Genomic DNA, 21,038 nt, shown 5'->3' with positions numbered 1-21,038 from the left:
TTCAGAAGATCTTTATTTGTGTTTTGTATTGCAACGGATAGGCATGAGGTGCCCTTGATCCATCATGATAGGGCTTGGTGGACCATCTTTAATTTCTGACATCGGATGGAGGCACATTGTTATCTTTCCCATGCTTGATTGGTTTTTTCTAGGCAGTCGAGACTATTTCTATAAACCTAGGGTGAGCCATCCAGTAGTTTACAAAATGGAATAGTTTGCTTCTAGGGATGTTTGTTTCGATAATCACTATGCAAGGAGCATGATTAGAGATCGGGCGACCAAAGGTTTTACCCATTGTGTTTGGAAAAGAGGATCTCCAAATCAGTGAAGTGAAAAACCAATCGAGTTGTTCGAGAAGAGGTTAAGTTTGCATGTTACTCCAAGGGTACTTGCGACCCTTAATAGGTATCTCAATAAGTTATTGGTCTATGATAAAGTCGTTGAAAGTGAACATGTCCTCCAGATTGCCTCCAGGCTTGTTGCGGATTTCTGCAACACATATATAGTTAAAGTCTCCTAGTAATAACCAATCTTGTTGGGCAGGAATAACCAAATCAAAAAGCCATTTCGTGAAGGGAAACGTTTCTAGCCACAACGTCGGCTAGAACGTCCCGTCGGACCCGCAAGACCCGTTCGATCTACAGCGATCCAAACACCCCTGCAGCACCACGTGGATTTATTTTTTTACATGCCCACTGATTGCTACAAGCGGTTCATTTGCAGCTGATCCAGTCGGCTCCATTTCGGGTGACAGGGGCGGCGGCGGCTTGGGCGACTGGAGGCGACATGGGCGCCGGTGGCTCCGACGACAGGGGCGGCGGCTCCGGCGATAGGGTCAACAAGCTGTCTGCATCGCCGGTGCTTGTTCCGTTGGCCTCCCGCATCGTCGGTCCCCGCCCCCGTCAGCCACCCGCATTGCTGGACCCAGCTTCTGCCCGTCACTCAACCCTGCCGGCCGTCCTCGTCGCCATTTCACCGCCATCACTGGCTGGCCTTGGCGCAAGCTGGATCCCGCACAGGGCGGCTACCTTGCGACGGGCACGATGACGAGCTGAGGAAGCATTGTTGTGTTTTGCTGCAACTATTGACAGAAAAAGCTTTAATCGTATATGAGAAAAGTTTCAACCGGCATTTCAGAAAGCTTCAACGGGACACTATGCAATGAAAAAAGCTACAAACGTTCACAAAAAAGCTTCGACCGGCATTTGAAAAAGCTTCAATCGTATATGAGAAAAGTTTCAACCGACATTTGAGAAAGCTTCATCGGGGCACTGTGCAGTGAAAAAAGCTACAAACGTTCACAAAAAAGCTTCAACCGGCATTTGAAAAAGCTTCAATCGTATATGAGAAAAGTTTCAACCGGCATTTTAGAAAGCTTCAACCAGGCACTGTGCAGTGAAAAAAGCTACAAACGTTCACAAAAAAGGTTCAACCGGCATTTGAAAAAGCTTCAATCGTATATGAAAAAAGTTCCAACCGACATTTGAGAAAGCTTCAACCGGGTACTGTGCAGTGAAAAAAGCTACAAACGTTCACAAAAAAGCTTCAACCGAATATGAGAAAAGTTTCAACGGGAATCTGAGAAAGCTTCAACCGGACAGTGTGAACTTAAAAAAGCTAGAAATGTTGACAAAAAGATCTTCAACCATTGATGGGAAAAGTCTCAACTGGCGTTTTATTGAAAAAAAGCTTCAACCGAGGGCAGGGCGGTGCTGCATCAGTGTGCTACGACGGCGACGGACAACGATGGAGTTCCTAAGGGACAACGACGTGGGGCAAGCCGGCGGCAGGGGTGGAGGTGAGGAGGTGTGTGTGTGTGGGGGGGGGGGGGAGGGGCGCACGAGACAAGCATCCATGGAGTGGGTCAGGCGGGGAGGAGATCGAGGGAGTTCGTGGGATTGAGGAAGGGGATGACCAATCCAAGCGCGAACCGTTTTTTCCGACGTGAGCGTGCGCGCCATCCAACAGTCATGGCTGTTCCTTGTGGGTGAGATCCAACAACCCGCGGATGACCGGCCGAGTGTTTGGGCCGGCGCATCGGTGCAGATCACTGTCCTTTGGTGAAGCGTTCTCTATGCTCACCATGACATGGCCCATAGATATTGATCAAAGTCCAGGAGTGGGCAGAAATTTTATATGTGAAAGTGATACCCAATGCAAAGGTTTCAAAAATGATAACAGTGCCATGAAAACAAAACTATTCCAAATGGTCAAGATACCCCCGGAGGCCCCTTTACATGGTATATACGCAAAATGATCAAAACGTTTAGGGCGGATCTTTTTGAGAGAGACGAGATCAAATTCAGGCATTTTAATTTCCTCGAGACAAATAATCAAGCAACCACAAGAATTGATATCATTCGATAAGGCAAGATGTTTATTAGGGGAATTGAGACCCCGCACGTTCGAGCAAAGGACATTCCAATTATGCAAAAGTGCCATAAAATAAGGAGATTAAGCGGAAGAAGAAGAGGATGCCTCTTCCCAAACATTCACAACTTCAGCGGTGAGTTCTTATTCGGGAATGGCACATAGTTGGACTCCTTCAAACTGCATATTCGGGACAGGGGTGGGCAGTGGCACGTCTTCCTCGGCACGTGCTTTCTCGGTAGCAAAAGAGCTAGAGTCTGGAGCTGATGGGGAGATTCTGAGTTGCACTTTGGACTTAGATCGGCGACTGTCAGAAGGTTGTGGAACACGAAATCCATCATATTTGTTATTCCTGGTGTTGCGTGATGTCAGGTGTGCTTCCCTTGCAACGGCGCCATAAATTGTCGTGTCGACGGCACCAGGAATCCTTCCGCTGTGGCTACGCCTTAAGGAACTTCCTAGGCAAGTATGCAAAGGATTTCCCCCGTGGCCTTGGAGCCTTGCGTTGGTGTTCCCTCGAAGCGGAAAGGGTGATGTAGCACAACGGTGGTAAGTATTTCCCTCAGTTTGAGAACCAAGGTATCAATCCAGTGGAGAAGTATCTCAAGAACCTGCACAAACACAAAAGCTTCCTCCCAACGCTATGAAGGGGTTGTCAATCCCTTATAGATTGTTTGCCAAGTGATAACTGAAAGCAACAAAGTAACAAAGCAAAGTAAAAGCAGAGGTGTAAACGATGGATGTGAATAGACCCGGGGGTCGTAGTGTTTACTAGTGGCTTCTCTCATGAAAGCAAGTAGACGGTGGGTGAACAAATTACTGTCGAGCAATTGATAGAACCGCGCAAAGTCGTGACGATATCTATGCAATGATTATGTCTATAGGCATCATGTCCAAAACAAGTAGACCGATACTGTCTGCATCTACTACTATTACTCCACACGTCGACCGCTATCCAGCATGCATCTAGTGTATTAAGTCCATAAGAACAGAGTAACGCCTTAAGCAAGATGACATGATGTAGAGGGATAATCTCAAACCAATGATAAAAACCCCATCTTTTTACCCTTGATGGCAACTACTTGATGTGCGCTTGCTGCCCCTACTGTCACTGGGAAAGGTCACCACATGGTAGAACCCAAAACCAAGCACTTCTCCCATTGCAAGAATCATAGTTCTAGTTGGCCAAACAAAACCCAAGACTCGGAGAGACTTACAAGGATATCAAATCATGCATATAAGAAATCAGCAAAGACTCAAATATATATCATAGATAATCTGATCATAAATCCACAGTTCATCGGATCTCGACAAACACACCGCCAAAGAAGATTACATCGGATAGATGTCCATGAAGATCATGGAGAACTTTGTATTGAAGATCCAAGAGAGAGAAGAGGCCATCTAGCTACTAACTACGGACCCGTAGGTCTGAAGTGAACTACTCACGAGTCATTGGAGGGGCGATGATGATGATGAAGAAGCCCTCCAACTCCAAAGTCCCCTCCCGCAGGGCGCCGGGAAGGGTCTCCAGATGAGATCTCGCGGAAACGGAAGCTTGCGGTGGCGGAAAAGTATTTTCGAGGCTCCCCTGATTTTTTGCGGAATATTTGGGAATATATAGGCCAAGGATCTAGGACAGGGGCGGCTAGGGAGGCCACAAGCCCTACCACCGCTGCCTCCCCTGGTGGCGGAGTGGGGGCTTGTGGGCTCCCTAGAGGCCACCTGGCTTGGCCCAAAGGCCCCCCAGATCTTCTTCCGTTCGGAAAAAATCATTTCGTGGTTTTTCTTCCGTTTGGACTCCGTTCCAAAATCAGATATGAAAAGAGTCAAAAACATAGAAAAAACAGGAACTGGCACATGGTACTGAATTAATAAGTTAGTCCCAACAAAAGATATAAAAGGTACATAAAGCATCCAAAGAAGACAAGATAACAGCGTGAAACCATCAAAAATTATAGATACGTTTGAGACGTATCAAGCATCACCAAGCTTAACTCCTGCTCGTCCTCGAGTAGGGAAGAGATAAAGAATGAATTTGGGATACTTTCATGCTACCTAGCATAGGTGTCCTTTGTAATTCTTGTTATGTGACGTGAATGTTCAGATCCATTAAATTCAAAACAATAGTTTTCTATTGACGTGGAAACAATAATAATTCAAGCAAACTAGCAAGGTAATCATGAACTTTCAAAATAACAAGGCCAAAAGAAAGTTATCCCTACAAAAGCATATAGTATGGTTATGCTCTATCATCATTGCACAACGAATTTAAATCATGCACAACCCCGGTATTGGCCAAGTAATTGTTTCACACCTTTACTTTCTGAAACCTTTTCAACTCTCACGCAATACATGAGCGTGAGCCATGGTTATAGAACTATAGTTTGTGTGGAGTGTGGTGGAGGTTGCAAGACAAAAAGGAGAGGATAGTCACATTAACTAGGCATATCAATAAGCCGTGGAGATGCTCATCAATAGATATCAATGTGAATGAGTAGGGATTGCCATACAAATGATGCACTAGAGCTACGAATATGTGAAAGCTCTTAATAAAACTAGTGGGTGTGCATCCAACTTGCTTGCTCACGAAGACCTAAGGCAATTTTGAGGAAGCCTATCATTGGAATATACAAGCCAAGTTATATAATGAAAATTTCCCACTAGCTATATGGCGGTGCCAAAACGAGAAACTCTCAATCATGAAGATCATGGTGCTTAATATGCACAAGTGTGGAAAAAGTGGTAGCATTGTCCCTTCTCTCTTTTTCTCTCATTTTTTTTATTTGGTGGGATCTTTGGCATCTTTTTTTTGTGGGATTTTTTGGCCTCTTTTATCTCCTCACATGGGACAATACTCCATTAATGATGATCATCACACTTTCATCTCAAAACTTAGAGTAACGATGACTCTATATGGAATGCCTTCGGTAGTGTACCATGTCAATGATCTAGCATGTCATAGACATTAATGGAAACATCATGCTAGCTATCTTACGATCATGCAATGGCAATGTAGACGTGGTGGCACATATCATGCTGGTAGTTGCATGGCAATATATCTCAGAATGACTTTGAAAAAGCCATAGTAGGTAGGTATGGTTTCTGTTTTGAGGAAGGCTAATGGTGGGTTTTGTGCACCGGCGAAAGTTGCATGGCACTAAGAAGATAGTGATGGTGGAAGGTGAAAGTGCATCTAAACCATGGAATCAACATTAGTCATGAAGAACTCATATACTTGTTGCAAAAGTTTTATTAGTAATTGAAACAAAGCATTCAACGCATACTCCTAGGGGAAGGGTTGGTAGGTATAAACCAACACGCGATCCCGACCGCCACGCAAAGGATGACAATCAATAGACTAATCATGCTCAGATTTCATCACATAGCGGTTCACCATACGTGCATGTTACGGGAATCACTAACTTCAACACAAGTATTTCTAGATCCAGAACACCCTACTAGCATGACTTGAAAATTACCATAACCACAACTCAAAACTAATTGAGATGAATCAAATTCTTTAACTATTCAATGCACATGAAGGTGGAAGTTTTCGTATCCCTTTGGATAACTACCCCTTTTGAGACTAATTTCAAAGCATAGATCAACTAACAAGCCACGCACCGCTGCGCTCTAAAAGATATATAAGTGAAGCACATAGAGCAAAAGTATCTAGCTCAACAGATATAAGTGAACTACATGTGAGCTGAATTGTCTACCAAAAGATATAAGTGAAGCTCGACAAAATCACGGTGAGTGCATGTCTCTATCTTTAGGTGTGCAGCAAGGATGATTGTGACACCACAAAAATAAAAGACTCCTACGATACAAGACGCTCCAAGCAAAAACACATAACATGTGGTGAATAAAAATATAGCCCCAAGTAACGTTACCGATGGATTGAAGACGAGAGAGGGGATGCCTTCCCGGGGCATCCCCAAGCTTAGGCTTTTATAGTATCCTTGAATCTCTTGGGGTGCCTTGGGCATCCCCAAGCTTGAGCTCTTTCCACTCTTTATCTCTTTGTCCATAAGAACTTCACCCAAAACTTGAAAACTTCACAAGACGAAACTTAAACAAAAACTCGTGATAACATTAGTACAAGAAAGCAAACCACCACTTCCTTAGTTACTGTAGCAACCTTAAATTCTACTTGTGCTGATGTTGGGTTACTGTACTTACAATCTTCCATGGCTAATACCCCCCGATACTATCCATAGTTTCATCAAAATATGCAACCAACACAACAAAAACAGAATCTGTTAACAGCAGACCAGTCTGTAGCAATCTATATATTTCGTATATCTTTGGTACTTTAACAATTCTGAAAAATTACGACAGTATGAAGAATTTGCGTAGCAATCAGCAGCAGAAAAACTCAACTCAAAAGCTCTTACAGAAAAAATGAAAATTCTTTTCGTGAGCAGAAAGTTTCTGTCTTTTCCAGCATGACCAAACAATCATCCCCAAGACTAATCATAACGGTTTTGCTTGGCACAAACGCAAAAAGAAACACAAAAAACACAACCATAACAAAATTATGAAAGTGTGGAAAACACAAAACAGAAAGAAAAAGGATAGATTCGTTGGGTTGCCTCCCAACAAGCGATTTTGTTTAATGCCCTTAGCTAGGCAAAAAGTGATGGAATCACGTATAGTCATCTTTGGTGTTCAAACCATAAGTAGTGTGATCATTTATCATCTTAAGATTTTAATATTTATTAGATGACTCACCACTAGCTTTAGGAACAAAAACAGGCTTGACGGTCTTTTTTAGAGTAAGATTTGGAGTATTTTGCACAGCGGCAAAAGCGGAACCCAAGTTGGTTATGACATCTTCTAATTTGCCAATTCTAGAAGAATCATTAACTATAAGTTCCTTCTCCTTTAAATTTTTCAAAAAGTTTCCCACTTTGGATCCGTACTGAGAAATTTGATTGTGGATCTTTCTATCCAAACCCTCAATAAGTTCAATAGCGTCAAGCCTTTGTATCACATGTTCCAAAGTCAAGATAGTTCCATTAACCATGAGCGGGGGTGAGCCTACCAAATTCATGATAGCTCTATAGGAGTCAACAGTATGGCTCCCCAAAAAGTTCCCACCTACAATGGTATTAAGGATATACCTATTCCAAGGAGAAATTCCAACATAGAAACTGCGAAGGAGGACGGTAGTGGATTGCTTACGAGTAGATCTACTTTGAGCATTGCAAATCCTGTACCAAGCGTCCTTTAAATTTTCTTCCTCATTCTGCCTGAAATTGAGAACTTCATTTTCAGGGGTGTCGTTTGGAGTGGTGGGCCTAGCCATTGATGGACTATCTCACACACAAACGAGCAGGAAGAGAGAGTGAAATGAACAAAAGAAAACGACGAAGGAGAAAGGCAAATGGAAACATTAAATGTGAAGTGGGGGAGAGGAAAACGACAGACAACTGGCAACAAAAGTAAATGCAAGAGATGAGTTTGTGAGACCTACTTGGATAGATCTTGATTTCTCCTCCCCAGCAACGGTGCCAAAAATACTTCTGATGTCATCTGTGCTTCCCTTGCAACGGCGCCAGAAATTGTCATGTCGATGGCACCAGGAATCCTTCAGCTGCGGCTACGCCTTAAGGAACTTCCTAGGCAAGTATGCAAAGGATTTCCCCCGTGGCCTTGGATCCTTGCGTTGGTGTCCCCTCGAAGCGGAAAGGGTGATGTAGCACAGCGGTGGTAAGTATTTCCCTCAGTTTGAGAACCAAGGTATCAATCCAGTGGAGGAGTATCTCAAGATCCTGCACAAATACAAAAGCTGGTCCCAACATTATGAAGGGGGTTGTCAATCCCTTATATTTTGTTTGCCAAGTGAGAACTGAAAGTAACAAACTAACAAAGCAAAGTAAAAAGCGGAGGTGTAAACGATGGATGTGAATAGACCCCGGGGCCGTAGTGTTTATTAGTGGCTTCTCTCATGAAAGCAAGTAGACGGTGGGTGAACAAATTACTGTCGAGCAATTGATAGAACATCGCAAAGTCGTGACGATATCTATGCAATGATTATGTATATAGGCATCACGTCCAAAACAAGTAGACCGATACTGTCTGCATCTACTACTATTACTCCACAGGTCGACCGCTATCCAGCATGCATCTAGTGTATTAAGTCCATAAGAACAGAGTAACGCCTTAAGCAAGATGACATGATGTAGAGGGACAATCTCAAACCAATGATAAAAACCCCATCTTTTTACCCTTGTTGGCAACTACTTGATGTGTGCCTTGCTGCCCCTACTGTCACTGGGAAAGGTCACCACATGGTAGAACCCAAAACCAAGCACTTCTCCCATTGCAAGAATTATAGTTCTAGTTGGCCAAACAAACCCAAGACTCAGAGAGACTTACAAGGATATCAAATCATGCATATAAGAAATCAGCAAAGACTCAAATATATATCATAGATAATCTGATCATAAATCCATAGTTCATCGGATCTCGACAAACACACCGCCAAAGAAGATTACATCGGATAGATCTACATGAAGATCATGGAGAACTTTCTATTGAAGATCCAAGAGAGAGAAGAGGCCATCTAGCTACTAACTACGGACCCGTAGGTGTGAGGTGAACTACACATGAGTCATTGGAGGGGCGATGATGATGTTGAAGAAGCCCTCCAACTCCAAAGTCCCCTCCGGCAGGGCGCCGGGAAGGGTCTCTAGATGAGATCTCGCGGAAACGGAAGCTTGCGGCGACGGAAAAGTATTTTCGAGACTCCCCTGATTTTTTGTGGAATATTTGGGAATATATAGGCCAAGGATCTAGGTCAGGGGGCGGCCCGGGAGGCTACAAGCCCTGCCACCGCCGCCTCCCTCCTGGTGGCGGATTGGGGGCTTGTGGGCTCCTTGGAGCCCACCTGGCTTGGCCCAAAGGCCCCCTGATCTTCTTCCGTTTGTAAAAAAATCATTTCGGGGTTTTTTTCCGTTTGGACTCCGATCGAAAATCAGATCTGAAAAGAGTCAAAAACATAGAAAAACAGGAACTGGCACTTGTCACTGAATTAATAAGTTAGTCCCAAAAAAAGATATAAAAGGTACATAAAACATCCAAAGAAGACAAGATAACAGTGTGAAACCATCAAAAATTATAGATACATTTGAGGCGTATCATTGCGTCAAAGGTTGATGGTGTAAATTGGTGCTCTAGGACGACGACCCGAAGCGATGAGTACCAGTCGTTCCGCCAACCCGACAGGAGCAGCTGTATGCAGAGAATAGTTAGGCTCTGTTTCAACTAGAGCTTGTACATTGTCAGAAACACCCAAGTTGGTGGGAGCATCATGAAAGGTTTGGGGGACCAGGGTCACAAAGTTCTTGCTGACATGTGAAGCGGTGTTCACCTGTAACTCTTCAATCACCACTGAAGAAGCAAACTGGCCAGGATGTGTTTGTGGTAACTGATTGAAGTGTAGAACTCCTTCTAAGGCATAGATCTGAAGTGTATTGAGAATAGCAAGGGGTCTAGGGCCAAAACCATTGCTCCAAGGAGCAAGAGTCGCCAGCTATGGCTTTAAAGCATGTAACATCACATAATTCAGTTGTTGCCTTGGAATGGGATCAGCAAGCAATAATGAGAGGACTGTCTCTCCTTGGGCAGACAAGCCGAATTATAGAACCGGATTATGCCACCCCATAGAGACAATGACGGTGTCTCGGGGGTCCTGCATTGGTGTAAGGTTAGGGCCAAACTACAGATGAGGGTTACCATTGGGTGGTGGGTCTTCTTCCCGTGTCGAAGGAACTTTAGGGAGTATGGCATTCCAATGATGGTTACGAAGGATGCTGATCTGCATAGTCCAGCAATCCCTAGGTCCACTAAGTGTATGACTCAAGCCACTGACGCGCAACAAAACTCTTGGGAATAAGGCCCAAGTGTATGACTCGAGCACGAAGCAGAATAAATTGCGTGTCTTGCTTGGGGTTGTACCAAGTAATAATAGAACCAAAACCTCCCAAAGACTTGTTGATATAATAATGAGTCTAATAATCATATGGGAATCTGAAATACATCAACCAAATCTCTGGCCCAAAAGTGGTAGCACGTCAGTTCAACGTTTCGTTGTGAGGAATAAAAGTAATCAGCAGGTCCTCATCTTCTAGCTCAAATGGTGTGTCAACAACAGTATCTCTAACTAAGGAGTCGACAAAGCCAAAGATTCCAATGCCAAGCGGTTGGTCACATACTTCTGTGGTGAACAAGTGAGCTTCATGCAACATTCCTTCCACCGTGTCCCGAATGGTTGCTCGACGATGAAGTAGCACATAATGGCTTGCCTCTGCAACCGCAAGGAAATCATGGTTGATAGGAGGGAGTAGATTGACCACCATTCCACTATGCACTACCAAATCTTCAGGGCCCGGATTGATCGCAAAACGTGGCAGGATGAACGGAACAAGATTGAGTGGGTAGTTCACCATGGGACACTACAAGGAATACGGTCTATTGCAACAAAATTTATTTCTACAACAATCTTCCGTGGCAATAAAACGCTATATTACCACAAACTTTCAGTTCGTGGTAATATGCCCTACATATTGCCACTTTTTAGTTTTGTTGCTCTAAGTACTCCGTTTTGTTGCAATAGAAATCGTGTATTGCCACAAACTGGATCGCCGTTGTAATATGGCAGTGATATTGCAACAAATAAGTTTTGTTGCGGGAATTAGTCGTTTTGTTGCAATAGAGGCGTAGGTAATGCAACAAAGTAAATCTTTGTGGTAATATTCTGGCGCATATTGCAACAATTTCGAAGTGAGGCACTAGACATAGACATTGTTGCAAACAAATGGCTTTGTATTGCGACAAAACATGTATTGGTTGTAATAGGACGATGTTTTGCCTCACCTTCATTGTGTTGCAATAACTATTATATATTGCGACAAATTGTGCAATCATGGTAATATCTACAACATGTTGCAACAATCCCTAGTGATGCAAAAAAGGAGCAATAGAACATCTCTGCATTTTCGTCTTAATTATAGACATATAATTAATATTCGGATTTATAGATATTAAGTGAAGTTTTTTGCAAGTTTTAAGTAGGAATTAAAGTATTTATTAATTGCATAAATTTTAATTATACAAACAATGAACAAAGTTTACAAATGGATATAACACAATTTCTGCTAAAAATATCAATTTTATTTTTCTGATAGGAATGCATATCTATCTATTATATTATTATTAAAACAATAGAAAAGTAACGATGGAGATTAACCAGTCAGCTCAAGAGATATGTGTACAAGGAGATGGAATCTAATTTTGGAGCGCACTACGTAGCGGCGCCGCACGGCCGACTTCCAGTGCGGCGGCTCGCTAACCGCCCAGTTCAACACACCCGCGCGAGAAAAAAGTCATGGCAGCATCTCCAAATCTCTCGACCTATTGTCTGCTACGGGCTGAAAAGCAAATCTACAGTAGGATTGACTCTCAAAGAAAAATCTAAAGCAGGGTGGGTCCTAGAGAGATGCTACTTGTATTAAATTCTAGTGTACTTGCTTGATGATGGCGCACACTGCCCCATCTCTTGGAATTTTTATATGTGCTAGCCAACTTGCAATGGTTTGATGTCCATGAAAAAGTATCACTTGAAAAATAGTTTCTGGCTTGATGTCCATGAAAAAATATCACTTGAAAAATAGTTTCTCGGAGATTTAAATGTATAATTGCCATATTTTAGGGATGCATTTACCACAAATTTAAGGTACAATTGTCAGATGTTCAGTTTGTGGTTTGTTAGATATTTGTGGTAGACTTGCCAAAGTTTCATTGGTGTGTTTTGATACAGTTTCTAGTTTTCTATGGTAATGATCAAATTATTTGACGTAGCTACCACGTTGTTTTGGTAGTTACTACAATTTTCACATGCAACTGCCAAATTCTTTGATGTAACTACCGAGTTTTCCAAAAGTAAATTGTCATTTTTTTATGCAGCTACCAGATTGGTCTGGTACGGTTACCGGGTTGTTTGAAAGCAATTGCTAAATTTCTTGATTTTAGTTACCAAGCTGTTTTCATACACTTACCAACCTTTTTCGTGAGCAATTGCCAGATTGTTCTATGTGACTATCATGTTGTTTTTACAATAATTTTCCATATTTCTAGACAATTTTTTAGGTTGTTTAAAAACAGAGTCACTTGTTTACCAAACGGTTCTCAAATTTGGTTATTGTGTATGTACTCTCGATCAATAGACATTCATGCACAAAAGTTAGTGGCTATCAAGTTGTGTGGCACTACTAAGCGCATTTGTCATATAAGCCGTTTTAAAATTTTTGTGTCCACCTGCCAAACTGATGACGTTGTTATCAAGCTCAATCATGCAGATTATCACACGTTTTGTTTCATAAATTGTACATGTAGCAATACATATGCGAGGATGTGTTGGCAAAAACATGCGATTTTACTACTTTATCATGTCCCAAACTCCCAGTATAATGGACCAGTGCATTGTACGTCAGCAGCGCTGCGGGGGAGAAAAAATAAGGCTCTTAATCACAAGCGTCCGTGTGGAATCAGACGTGCGCGTGCTGCCGCCGCATGAGAAAGCAACAATGCAGCGTGCGCATAATAGATTCCCCCTTTAATTTTTTCTACACGGACAGTTTAGGTTTTTTTCCTAATCGCTGTATAGGCGCAATGCCCACACTCTCTCCGCACTCCACTTCACTTATTACCCATTCCCCTCCCTCACTCTCTCCGCCAAATCCCTAGCAGCAGAGTCCACCACGGACGGGAGAGCTCACCACCGACAGGAGAGCCCATCGTCGACGGGAGGGAGCGGGATTGGGGGTGCGCAACAAGTGCATCGGCGTGGGAGACCCCGCGCCACGCTCGGCCGGGGGGGTGGGGGGAGCAAGGAAGTTTGCTCTGCACGCGGGGGCTATGGGCCGACGGAGATCCAAGTCGTCTCCGCCGCATCCACGGAAACCACAGGTCAGCTTATCTCCGGCGACCTGATGCTAGCCATTTCCCCCTCCCTCCTACTTGTTTCTCTGGCATACGAGCACGACGAGGAGGTGGATTCGGTTTGGGAGCAAATTGGAACAAAATCGAGGGAAAATCAAGAGTGGGGAGGCAAAATCGCAGTCATAGTTGGTATGTTGAAGCCATTATGAGATCTTTACTTTTTTTGCTTCCTCCTGTTATTATCAATATTTGTAGACTGCGTAAACTATTTGCATTCATCTGCATTTGTTCAGGTACTTGGCGGCATTCATCCTCCTATGGAAGCTGAATAACGAACTAGTTCTGTTCTCATGGAATGTCATTGGCGGTGACATTATCCGCTACCTGAAATCTGGTTGGCCCATATCCCTCATTTTCATTTCCTAAGACTTCACAAAATAGCGCTTTTGCTTCCTTGTGAGAATTATTTGGTCTATACAGAAAGAAAAGAGGATATTCATGAATTGAACTCTGCTTAGTAATCAACCAATTAAGCATTCCTTAAATGTTGCTGCAACATACCTGTATGATAGCCACTCTAACTTTACTGTTTTTCTAGGTGCTTTGCTAATTGCCAGGACCATCGCTGTAATCCTTCCATTATGGCTGTCGACATCCCTGGCCGCAAGACAAGGGCCTGTTCCAATGGCTGGCTATGAGATAAGCTTGCAAGTCTGGCTAACAATTTCTCTACTTAATGATGCACTGGCTCTTGCTGGTCAGGTCTGTACATTTACAGGAACATGCATTTAATCTCTAGCTCGATACCTTCATATGTTCTGAAGTAGCTATAACTTAATGCAGGCTCTACTTGCAAGTGAATATGCGAAAGGGAACTACAAGCAGGCCCGCTTGGTTTTGTACAGAGTTCTGCATGTTAGGAAGATATTATATTCACTCACAATTGCTTGTTAACTTTCTCATCTTCCTTAGCTTTACTGAACAATCATACGCTGACGATGCATCTATTTTCCTGCAGATTGGAGGTGTCACTGGTCTTGCACTTGCTGCGACCTTGTTCCTTGGGTTTGGATATTTGACCTTGCTATTTACAGATGATCCAGCAGTTCTAGATATTGCGCAGTCTGGAGTCTGGGTAAGGAGAATTATAAGAAGTCAATACTTTGTTTCTCAAGTCTCAGTGATCTTATATTCACTGAATGAATGTGGAATTATTGCAGTTTGTCACTATTACAGCCGATAAATGCTATTGCTTTTGTGTTTGATGGGCTCTACTACGGTGTTTCTGACTTTGGCTATGCCACATACTCCACGGTGCTGTTTCTATCCCGCTACTCGTGTTACCGATTATAGCTCCAACGTTTTCATCTTAACAATGTCGATGTATTGGCCATTTTAGCTTTTTGCCGGGGTCGTCTCTTCAGCCTTCCTCCTTGTCGTTGCTCCTAGCTTTGGTCTTGGTGGTGTATGGGCTGGTCTTACTCTTTTTATGGGTCTGCGAGCAATTGCCGGGTTCTGGAAGTAATTCCCTTGCTCTTGTTTCGGTAGGAATTGTTTTAAGATCATGGCACTGCATGGCTTAGTTATACCAAGTTCCGGACTTGGATTAGAATGAAAAAAAGGATCCTTATTCTGGAAAAGAAAATATGTCAGTGGCTTGAGCGAACCCTTCTGGTTTTTCAGGTTAGGGAGCAAAGGTGGACCATGGGAAATAGTCTGGTCCAAGACTGATTAATATACCATGGGAAATAGTCAGGTTGGGGGCCATTATAGATTTATTTCTGCCAGTTGATCTAACATTGTCTATAGAAGCTGACTGGCTAAACTTATTTCTATGTTTGGTACATAGGTTTATTTCTATGTTTGTTTCATAAGTGTTTTGCATTCCCTATAGAAGCCGACTGGCTAAACTTATGTTTGGTACACCAGCATAGTTTCTTGATTAGCACTCGTAGGTAACCATAAAAAAAGTTCAGGAATTCATATTCATGGCTTAAACATGTGAAAAGCACCTTACCAAGAGATTTATGTCTACACAAAGAACCCCTCGTCATCATCCAATTCTTCTTCTCCCAAAGGAGCAATGTGGCCATCATTTACATAAGCCTCGTCATCATCCGTATCATCATCAGATTCGAATTGAACATCTTCAAACTCAACAGGTTTTATATTTGTTATGACTGAAACATCAACGCTTGATCCTTCGTCATCATTTCTACTCCAACTAGTGATCTCTTCAGGTAGTGTAATATTTTGCACTGTAATTTCTGCATCTATGACATCCATTACATCTGCCTCACCACCTTCATCGTCTTCAACAGCTTCATCAAGGCCTACACCATTTAAAACAGAAGGAGAAAACAAATTGCCTGGATTCATTTTAATAACAGCTGCCCAATCAGGGTTCTTCACATCTCTCACATAGAAAACCTGTTGAGCTTGGAGGCCTAGAATGTAAGGGTCCCCCTTGAATCTGCCTAGAGTAGTGTCGAGTTCAATAATTCCATATTTGGTGTCCTTCTTATATCCCTTACTCTCAGTTCTATTGGAAGGAGGCACATCAAACCAATCACACTGGAATAGAACAACCTTCTTATCAGGAGGAAAGTCAAGAAATATGATTTTCTTGATCACCCCGTAATAATCAATATTGCCCGTGGTTGCATCGCCCTTAACTATGACGCCACTATTTTGGGTACTCAAATCCTTCTCTATATAGGAATTCCGAAAAAAATATCCATTCAAAATTGTACGGTTGTATACACGAGCTAGGTGATCAGGTCCTTTAGCTAGTGCATAACTAAGACTGCTGACCTTGCCATCATTGTGGAGTTCTGTGATCTGTTTCATCGAATGGAATATGTGTGAGTGTAATGTACAGCGTTGATACATTATTATGAGGAACACTAGTGAAAATACGAAAGAAACTTACCCGTCTCTCAAACCATCCAACAAACTCTTCCTTGTGCCGTTTCTGAGGATTAGGAGAATTGTTACTTGTGAGCTCCTGAAGATGTTCACTTGAAAGAGAAATGATTTTTAGTTCAAAAGCAAATTATTAATGCATATCACGATGTGAAATAAATACACAAGTATGCTTACTCCATCCATGGCGCAGTTTCCTCACAGTTTGTTATTATGAAATGCCTCATTCTATTAATCTCAGCCAAAGAGAATGATTCACGAACAAACCCTTTCTTGGAGTAATCAACTGTACTCATTATGCTAATCCCTGTTGGTGGTTGATCTGTACCTCCATCTTCATGACGTTCGGACTGACTTAGCTTGGTAGGCATTCCATCAAGGAATCGACTGCAAAAAGTCATGCACTCTTCAAGTATGTACCCCTCTGCAATAGAACCTTCTAGTTGAGCCTTGTTACGCACATATCCTTTGAGCGTACGCAAGTATCGCTCAATTGGATACACCCATCTATACAAGACAGGCCCTCCCAACCGGGCCTCTTCAGCAAGATGAATTGGAAGATGCATCATAATATCAAAGAATGCTGGTGGAAAGGTCATCTCGAGCTGACATAGAGTTTATGGAATTGTTTGGCTCAACTTCTCCAAATCTTCATCCCTTAACTCTTTCGAGCATAAATCAGAAAAGAATTTACTCAGCTGAAGCAATGGGTTAACAATATTCTCTGGAAAAAGCTTGCGCAACGCAATAGGAAGAAGTTTCTGAAATATAACATGGCAGTCATGAGTTTTGAGTCCACTAATTTTGCTCTTATCGAGGACCACACATCGCTTAATGTGTGAAGCATAGCCATCAGGCATCTTAATGCTCTACAGAAACTTGAGGAGCATTATCTTCTCTTCCTTATTTAAAGTGTAGCAACCTTTCTTTATTTCATACTTATGCTTACTGGGCTTTGGATGCCGGTCCTTCCTAATTTTCAAGTCCTCTGAATCAAGACGAGCCTTCACACCATCCTTTGATTTCTTATCCATCTCAAGCAAAGTCCCCAGAATGCTTTCACAGATGTTCTTCTCGATGTGCATAACATCCAAATTGTGCCTAACGAGCAAGTGCTTCCAATATGGGAGCTGGAAAAATACACTTTTCTTCCGCCAGTTATGCTAGCTATTAGTTTCCGGTCGTTTTCTCTTATTTGACCGTCCAAACGGTGCATGCTGAATGCTATCAAGCTCCCGCACAACTTGTTCACTAGTAAGTGCCACTGGAGCTTCTCTATTAACTGTCGTGTTGTTGAACAACCACTTGTTTCGACGCCATTTGTGGGTCCTCGGCAGAAAACGTCGGTGTCCCATGTAGCAATGCTTTCGACCATACTTTAGCCATAAAAAATCTGTATATTTGTGGCAATACGGGCATGCTAGCTTCCCTTTTGTGCTCCAACCACTCAGCATTGCATAAGCTGGGTAGTCATTGATGGTCCATAACAAGCATGCATACATCTGGAAATTTCTTTTAGTTGCAGCATCATATGTGTAAGCACCATCCTTCCATAGAATATTCAGTTCATCAATCAAGGGCTGCAATTATACATCTATGTTATTTCCTGCTGACTTTGGTCCTGGAATAATCATTGACATAATCCAATTTTGTTGCTTCATGCACATCCAAGGTGGCAAGTTATATGGGATAAGAATGACAGGCCATGTAGTGTGTGATAAACTCATGAGCCCAAAAGGGTTGAATCCATCTGAAGCAAGGCCAAGCCGAACACTGCGAGCATCTTTTGAGAATTTCTTAGAATATTTCTTATCAAAATGCTTCCAGGCCTTTGAATCTGCATGATGCCTCACTACGCCATCATCCACCCGACCATCCTTATGCCATTTCATATGTGATGACATAATTTCTGTCATGTACAACCTTTGCAGTCTTCGAATGAGTGGGAAATATCTTAGAACTTTCTGTGGCACTGGCTTCCTTGATTTACGACTTGATGTATTGTCTTCGTCACTGGTAGGAGTAGATTTCCATCAAGACGCGTGACAGACAGGGCATTCTTCAGCATCAGCATGATCATTAAGGAATAGCACACAATCAATAACGCACGCGTGTATCTTCTTGTAATCCAACCCAAGATCTCGGATCACCTTCCTTACTTTTGCGAGATTAGTAGGAATGCAGTGACCCTTTGGCAGCACCCGCGCGAACATCTGCAGAACTAAATCACATGCTCTGTTGGTCATCCCAGACACGCACTTGATTTGGTAAAGCTTCACAATGAAAGATAGCTTTGTGACATCCTCGCAACCTGGGTACAGCTCTTTTTTTGCCTCTTTCAATAGTTCGAAGAACACCTTGGCTGTTGCATTTGGCTCCTGGTTTCTTCCATCACCGCTGGAATCATCCACATGAATGTCTCTTGTACCTTCATCATGATCTGCAATACTTTCCATGCCCGTGCCCCTTATGAGAGTATGGAGCATGTCACACATTCCAGCTCCATCATCTACATCATCTTCATTATCAGAATCTTCAGACATGATGCCCTCATCAGGTTGTTCACCATGGTATATCCAGTGAGTGTAGCTCTGATCCATCCCATAGTACATCAAGTGAGTATGAACCTCCTTTTTATTTCTTTGAGCACTATTCAGACATTTCCTACATGGACATGGTACAGCTGATTTTGGATGAGGACCATCGAAAGCAAAATTCAAGAAATTCTTCATGCCAGTTTGTCACTCAACAGAATCTCTTTCCTTATCCATCCAGCTCTTATCTCGTGTCATTTTGCCTTATCTCCGTAAAGCCTGTCCTGTTAAAAAAACATAGCAATTGCATTAGTACCTGCACTACAATCAATAGAATCACTAGCTGCATCACAAGACAAGACAACAAGGACACAAGACAATAACATTATAGCCTGCTTAAAATCACAAGTGTTGAAGCCTGAATCACAAGTGTAGAAGCCTGAATCACAAGTGTTGAAGCCGGAATCTAAATTTGCTGCACTTTGCTGCACTTGCAATGAAAAATAGTACAGAGGAAAACAGGGAGGGGAATACTCTGAATTTGCTGCACTTTGCTTACTCTGAATTTGCTGCACTTTGCTTCTCTCAGGAGAGGGACGGCTGACCAGGGGAGAGCTTCTGCAGGGCGTTCCACTCATGCGCACGGGAGTCCCGGGCAGCCGACCAGGATGGCGGAAGAGCCAGAGCAGAGCCGGGGAAGAGAAGGCCGAAGGGCAGAAGGCGCCGAGCGAAGGGTGCCGGATCAAGGTTAGAGGGAGAGGGGAGCGTCAGGGAGGTGCCAGCACGGGCTGCTTCGTCGCGCAGCCATGGTGTGGCTGCTGGGTGCGGCAAGCGCTCAGATCGGGTCGTACGGCGGCGAAGCAGGGGATTTGGGGTAGTACTTTTGAGGATCTGGGATAGTATTCTTTTGTCTGTATTTCCTTTTGAGGATCCGTGGTTTGTCCCAGCCCATTTGTTAATCCGTGTAGGGACACGGTGCAAACTCCTGAGCATAACATGACATGTGTTACGGACCGCACCCATCCAGTTTGCAACCTATGTCAAGTTGAGTCCTGCATGCGTGTATTTTTTTGGCACACCTGTGGCGGAGCATGACGATGGCGCGCGGGCTCGATGGTGGCCAGGCCGGTGAAGCACGCGGTGGAGCTCATCAGCCGGGAGGTGGCCCGGATCAACGATGGCTACTTAAAGTCCTTCATCGACTTCGCCAACTCCGGCACGGTGGAGAAGGAGCGGCTGGTGGCGACGGCCGACGCGGCGGACATGGTGCTGAGCCCCAACATCGAGGTCGACAGCTGGCTGCGGATCCCGTTCTACGACATGGACTTCGGCGGCAGGCGGCCATTCTTCTTCATGCCCAGCTACCTGCCAGTGGAGGGCCTGCTCATCCTGCTGCCGTCCTTCTTGGGCGACGGCAGCATGGATGCCTACGTGCCCCTCTTTAGCCACGACATGAACACCTTCAAGAACTGCTGCTACAGCCTCGACTAGGTCCCGTTTGCACGTACCTGCCATGTGCCAATGTGTGACTGGTGTCGGATCAACGTTAGCCACTTGCCTAGTTCTATTTTTGAAGTTCTTGATTCAATTATCCATTCTGTTTTGGAAGAGTAAATAAACGAAGTTTTAATCTTTCAGATGGTGAACATGATTAAGGAGATTATTTTTTGGAGAAGGGCTATTGAGTTGCAAATGATTATTTTTCATGGGTTTTTGATAAATATGTATTCCAGGTTGATAATTGCCCGTGCATTACAATTGTGGCACGTGAGTTGCAATCGAGGGTGGGGTAGGGCGTGGGGGTGGTGGGGTAATCGTAATCATTTGATTTGATTCGGTTAATGCAAATTTTTTGTTTGATTTGATTCAGTTAATGCAAAAGATTTAATTTAATTGCATTTGTTTGGCATATGGCTTAAATGATTGGATTGCATTAATGCAGTTAACTTACACCCACCAACAGGATACTGCATATATTTAATTTTTCAGATGGTGAGCATGATTAAGGAGATTATTTTTTGGGGAAGGGCTATTGAGTTTTCTTTTTGGAGGACAGGTTACTGAGATATGTATTCTAGCTCGATAACTGCCCGTGCATTACAATTGTGGAATTAAAGATTTCATTACTAATTGCCCGTGAGTTGCAATCGAGGGTGGGGTGGGGCGGTGGTGGGGTAACCGTAATCATTTGATTTGATTCAGTTAAAACAAAAGATATGGTTTGATTTAATTCAGTTAATGCAAAAGATTTAATTTCAT

The 21,038-nt window shown here is 43.2% G+C and overlaps 1 pseudogene; it reads left to right on the top strand.

Moving 5' to 3' along the window:
• Window positions 1-786: 786 nt before the first annotated feature.
• Window positions 787-19,612, top strand: LOC123441544 (annotated as a pseudogene).
• Window positions 19,613-21,038: the final 1,426 nt, after the last annotated feature.

The sequence above is a fragment of the Hordeum vulgare genome, chromosome 3H (assembly GCF_904849725.1).
Source record: "Hordeum vulgare subsp. vulgare chromosome 3H, MorexV3_pseudomolecules_assembly, whole genome shotgun sequence".
Lineage (NCBI taxonomy): Eukaryota > Viridiplantae > Streptophyta > Magnoliopsida > Poales > Poaceae > Hordeum > Hordeum vulgare.
Note: the sequence above shows the minus strand (reverse complement) of the source record. Positions and strands in the feature narration are given on the sequence as shown.